The 6,000-nt window shown below is 35.2% G+C and overlaps 1 long non-coding RNA gene across 1 annotated transcript in view; it reads left to right on the forward strand.

The window, feature by feature from the left end:
• Window positions 1-5,444, forward strand: part of LOC140595316 (uncharacterized) — a 40,186-nt gene extending 34,742 nt beyond the window's left edge. Inside the window, exons 3-4 of the long non-coding RNA XR_011996809.1 lie at window positions 4,353-4,409; window positions 5,429-5,444. This is a non-coding gene — a long non-coding RNA (uncharacterized lncRNA). The remainder of the gene's footprint in view (window positions 1-4,352; window positions 4,410-5,428) is intronic.
• The last annotated feature ends 556 nt before the right edge of the window (window positions 5,445-6,000 follow it).

Below are 6,000 nucleotides of genomic sequence, written 5' to 3' on the forward strand. Positions count from 1 at the left end.
TTACTAGTGTTATTATAGTCAAAGAAGTGTTCTATCAGTTAAAAACATATTTTTAACTTGCAAAAGTGTATTTATCAGCTATGTCCTGCCTCTGTTTATAGCAAAATTGACAATTAGATACATAAAAAGAAAACTCAAACAGGTTTGAAGTTTATAAACTTAAAAATGTCTATGGAATGAATATAGAAAAAAATCCTCAAAAACAGTTTTATATATCATTAGCTTAAAAGTATCTTAAATTATTACAACTGAACATTATGAATCATTAATGTATATATCACAATTAGGAGTGGACATAAATTGAATTACCCACCTTACAGTTTGATTGACATTTTCAGCTTCCTCTTTTATTTGTTAAGCAAATATTTTCATAGAAGTTATAATAGTCTTATATCTAACCCTATCTTTGAATTTATTGTGAAGAACCGCTTCACTTATTTGACATCACAAGAGATACTGTGCTATATAAATATCTCATTTTAATGAACGCAAAATATATTATCTCTCCACAATTTTATAGAGAGCACTGCCTTGTGTAAGTCAAATGTGTTGAGTAATGATATATTGTAGTTAGATTTTTAATATGACTTTAAAATAAGATGTATACTACAGTGGTACCCCACAACTCCTACACAAGAACTCACAGAAAGGACTAGTCCATCTTGGTAGTTCTGAGTATGGATTTGGGGGCAAACTTCTTGAACTCAAAACCTGACTCTGCCATTTAATTCCTGAGTAAGTTTGAGCAAGATTTTTATACTTCAGCTTTCTCATGTATAATATGGATAAAATGTTAATATCTACCTCACAAGGCCTTGAATGAGTTAATATTTCTAAAGCACTTAGGATAGTATATGATATGTAGTAAATGCTACATAAGTTTTAAGGATAGTGATGGTTAATTTTATGTGTCAACTCAGGATGCCTGGGTGGCTCAGCAGTTGAGTGCCTGCCTTAGGCTCAGATCATGATCCTGAGTCCAGGGATCAAGTCCCACCAAGGAGCCCATTTCTCCCTCTGCCTGTGTCTCTGCTTCTCTCTCTCTATGTCTCCCATGAATAAATAAATAAAATATTAAAAAAAATTATGTGTCAACTTGAATGGGCTGAGGAGTGCCCAAATAGCTAGTAAGACAATATTTTGGGGTGTGTCTGTGATGGTGTTTCTGGAAAAGATTAGCATTTAATCCATGAAGGCCCAGACAGAACAGAAAGGCAGAAAAATAGGAATTCTCTCTCCCTTCTTGAGTTGAGAGCGATCCATCTTCTCTTACCCACAAAAATAGGAGCTCCTGCCTTCAGATCCTGGGACTTAAAACAGCTGCTCCCCTGCCTTCCTCCATCTCCTCTTCAGGTCTTCCATATGGGCTGGAAGTGAAACCATAGGCTCCCATAGTTCTTAGACTATCAGACTTGGGTTGAATTACACCAAGAGCTTTCTAGCACTTGCATCTTACAGACAGCAGATTGTGGGACTTCTTGGCCTCCATAACCACCACATGGGCCAAATCCTATAATGAGTCTCCTCTTATACATCTCTATATAACCTATTGATTCTATATCTTTGAAGAATCTAATGTGAATAGGATTATGCTTTATTTAGTTGTATCTGATTAAACTTCCAAGGGCAATTATACATAATACTTTGTCACGGCAGCAGGGCAGAGTTCTGTGAAGATTGGAGGATGATAGACTGGGAAACGAGCCTGGGGAAATAAGCCAGAGTCAGACCCAAGTTAATCAAAATACTTAAATTAAATACTTAGAAATTTACTATGTCATACATATTCCACAATTAAGTTACTATATAGAAAAGACAACTACAGCTGCTATTTACCTGTAGGAAAGAAGAAAAATTAGTAATTTCAGAGGTAAAAAATAATGTGGCCACCATATGAAGGTCTAAAGACTAGGAAATCAGAACACGGCTACTCAAATTCAGGGAAATAATGAAAATATGATCAAGATAAAGGCTGGATGTGATAGAAAGGTATTTCAGGATAGCATGGCTAGAGTGTAGGATTTTATACTTTCTGCATTCTCAGTCCTGGAGAAGAGTGTGTTATACGTCTTCACTAAATTTGAGTTGTCGTAATGGGTTCTGGGCATTGCCTATCAAAAACGAGAGAGAAAAATAATTAAATACATAGATCTATAGTTTCTTCCAGAGTATCTGGGGGAGTAAATGATGCCACTGATTTCAATTCTGAACATATGGGTAGGGGAAAAGGCTTTGCAAGAGGAATAAGAAGTGAGGATATTAAGTTTAAGGTAAGTTTGAGGCCACATAAGTCAGCAAGTCACATGTGATGCATGTACTGTAAGTAGCTCTCTTTAAAAAGCTAATTTAATTTAATTCACTTCAATGTGCTAAATTAACTTAATTTAGCAATATGCTAGTGATGTACATCCTCTAGTAGTCTGCTCTTTTACTAGACCAAATGGGTATATTTATTAACTAATTTTAATTCAGTGAGTTCCTATTTTAATGGAATATAATACCAAGTGCTGTAAAAACTCATCCTGCTTCTGATGGGAAAAGAAAGTCGGAGAGCAGAGAAAATCAGGAAGAAAATTTCTTTTCAGAACTATGTCTTCGAGAATAGCTGGGGAGAAAAGAAGATCAGAGGGGGTAGAGGAGAAGGAGGCCAGACGGGTTTCAAGAGGCCAAGTTTTAAATGTAGCATAAACCAGGATTATAATGAGGACAAAAAAATTCGTGGTGTCTGCATTTATTTTTGTAGTGTGTTCTTTGCTGTTTTCTCCTTAAATTAAATAAAAGGCAGAATTTCACTCTGATCCACTAAAAAGCTAGCTAATGATCATAATTTAGATGCTAGTGTAGGGCAATAGCTATTTATACAAATTATTACCCTAAGCACCTGCTCCAATTTTTTATGTATTATGCTAACAGTGTTTTTTGTCTTAATTAAAAATGTTAATTAGTGGTGATATAAACAGCAAAAGAAGAGCTGGTAACATATGCACAAGAATTTTACAATATGTGCATAACTTTTTTCAAACTGATGAACTAAGCATGAAAGCAATCTAAAACACTTATGAACAGTTGCAAATTTTCAAGTAAACCTGAGATAATTCTCTGAGCATCCGACTAGGTTAACATATGATTGTTCTCTGCTTTCCCATATTTTGCTTTGAGCCTAATTATTGTACACTGCTGTCTCCATTTAAATGTTTTACATTTGGATTCCTAACATGCTTTCCCGGCATATTTTGCACTTTGAATTTTGCCACCCCTGTCAACTCATACAAACACCGTTTCCTAAATATTTAGAGATTTCCCCTTTAAAAAGCTACTACTCACATATTGGCAGGTGCCTGCATTACCCATTAATAAGGAATGGGGGAAAAATGAAGTAGGAGGCGGATGATTTCTAAACAAATAAGTAATCTTTTCTCATTGTCCTTTGAGGAAAGAACTCACAGGGGACAGAAACATTGTGATTTTCTAGGTAGTTCACCTAGGGTTAGCATGATCCCAGTGAAGAAAATGAATTTGATTCCTAGTATTGCCCTCCAACTATCTTGAAAAGTATTTCCTCCATCAGGCCAACGTTACCAGGACATTTCTGGCTGTCATCATACCCTTCCCCTTACCTCCTCCCAAAAAACCTAAGCAATTCAGTATAAATACAAACACACACACACACACACACACACACACGTACAAGAAGGGTAATAAAATGTTTTCCTGTCTACAGAATGCCTGATATATATGTATTTAATATGTTTTTCAAACAAACAAATTAAAGTGTTTCCTTTATTTTTTGTAGAAAGTCTGTACCCTATAGCATTGATTAAAAGTTTAATAACTGAAATAATGAATATGGTAATTCAATGCAATTGTTTCAGTAACTTTTCCTCTTTTTCAAGGGAAAATACAAAATGACAAAATCAATCCAATCCAAAGACATCAAGTTAAATACATTAAGCTAAACGAGGAACTTAATATGTAGGCTCTTTTAAAAACAGAAGTAGCCCACATATCTTACTGGAGATAGTGCACTGTAATAGAAATCACACCAGAATTTACGAGATCTGGTCTTCAGTCCCCTGGTCTTTCTGGGACAAATTTCTTCTTTCCCACTGGTTTCTGCTTGAATATTGCATTCCTACAGAGACTTTCCTCAAAACCTGGCCCCAAATGTCTCCTGCTAGCTCTACGTACACAGACAAGCAAGCACAAAGTCTTGTCATATCACTCTTGCTCCATTTTCCTGGTAGCCTTTAAAGATTTATGAAATTACTGAATTATCCTGTTGACTAGTCCATTAAAATAAAGGATCTATGAGAACAGAGACCTTGATGGTTCTTTTTTTCTTCTGTTTTCAGTTCATAGAAGAATGCCTTGCCCTGATTGAATGATTTTGTTTAGCGACAGAACTGTCAGTAAGTATTGATGAAGAAACAGAAACTGACCTGGTAGTGAAGTTGGATGGATTCATCTTGACCTTGTTTACTCACCCAGATTTAGATTAATGACAAATTAAAAGAGAGCTCTAGAATCCTAAAGTCCTTTACTCGTGGCTACAGACTTTGTTTCTGATTATGTGGAGTAATACAAAATCCTCGCACCATTTGTATCATTGGTTAAAACAGAATTAAGAGTGATGTCAACTTTCGGAGTCATGAGTCTAAAAAGCTTTGAACAGGTACAGTGAGGAATTGAAAATAACAAGATGGCATGAAACAGGAAAAGGGACTTAACTAGCATTATGTTTGAAACCCTAATGCAGAAATTAGCAAATCTGGGGGCCGATATCTATATATGTAATTTAAACCTCTTTATAATTTCCATATGATTAAAGCATATGTATTATTTTTATTACTTATTTTATATACATTATACTTTATAATATATTTTATATTATTCATCATAGAATATTATACATAATTAAAATATAAATATGTATCTAATGATATAACCTTTTTTCATTCACAAGGAGAGAGATAGTGGGAAGGAGAGAACATTTGAAGTGTAAGGATACTGCTTAGAAGACGAATGGAGCCCGATTGTGGAAAATCATATTTTGGCTTTAATGAGTTCATGATACAAAATAGAAAACTTGAAAATGTGGGAATATGGCTTCTTTTTTCCACTTCCGTCTGTACGCTGAGTCAAGTCATTTGTATTATGCTGATGTGGGAGGAAGGCATCCCCTTTTTCTTTTTCATTCATTTTTTTTCAATAAGTCAGTACTATTTCCTCTCATATAGCATGAAATTAAGAATCTAGGCACAGATTCCTTTGTTCTCTACATTTAAAAAATATTTTATAAGAAACTGGTAAGAAAAAGTATATCTATCCTGGGAAAGGTTGTGTATTCTTGCGTAAGGCTTTCTGGGACATGTGACCACTATATTGTATTTTCTGTTTATCACCCTTTTCTATGGTACCAACGAGCAAGGAAGTGGAAACCCAAGGAAGAAGAAATGACAGTACACAATTTGAATGTGAGTAACGTACACCCCAGTTTATTCTAGTTATGAAAATGTAATTTGAAAATCAGAGGAGTAGGCAACTAGCTGGTTGACTCTGAAGGAGGATTAGGGCCAGGGGACATAACTACATGGCATTTACAAAAGTCACAGAACAAAGCTTCCTATCAGGAAGACATTTAAAGTATTTAAATTATGGGATGCAAGTTTAAGAATTAAATGTTATTGGGTTATCTCTCAGGCTTTTTTCTCTCTGCTTTTCACCAAGCACTGTATGTCTGCAATCTAGCCATTATCCTGTGTGTACATCTAAGTCATAACTTCTAACTTTATAACACTCCATGGTGTCATCCGCCACATTTTATCTATCCACACTCCAGATGATGGACAGTCAATTTGTTTCCAAGTATTTTCCCTGGCTAAGAACACTGCTGCAATGAATAACCTTGCACATGTCCCCATATGGAGCTTTCTAGAATGACTGCCAATCCCTACAATCTTACCAGTAGTAAGACTCACATCCCCACTAACACTTGGCATT

Source organism: Vulpes vulpes, chromosome 14 (genome assembly GCF_048418805.1).
Source record: "Vulpes vulpes isolate BD-2025 chromosome 14, VulVul3, whole genome shotgun sequence".
Classification (NCBI taxonomy): domain Eukaryota; kingdom Metazoa; phylum Chordata; class Mammalia; order Carnivora; family Canidae; genus Vulpes; species Vulpes vulpes.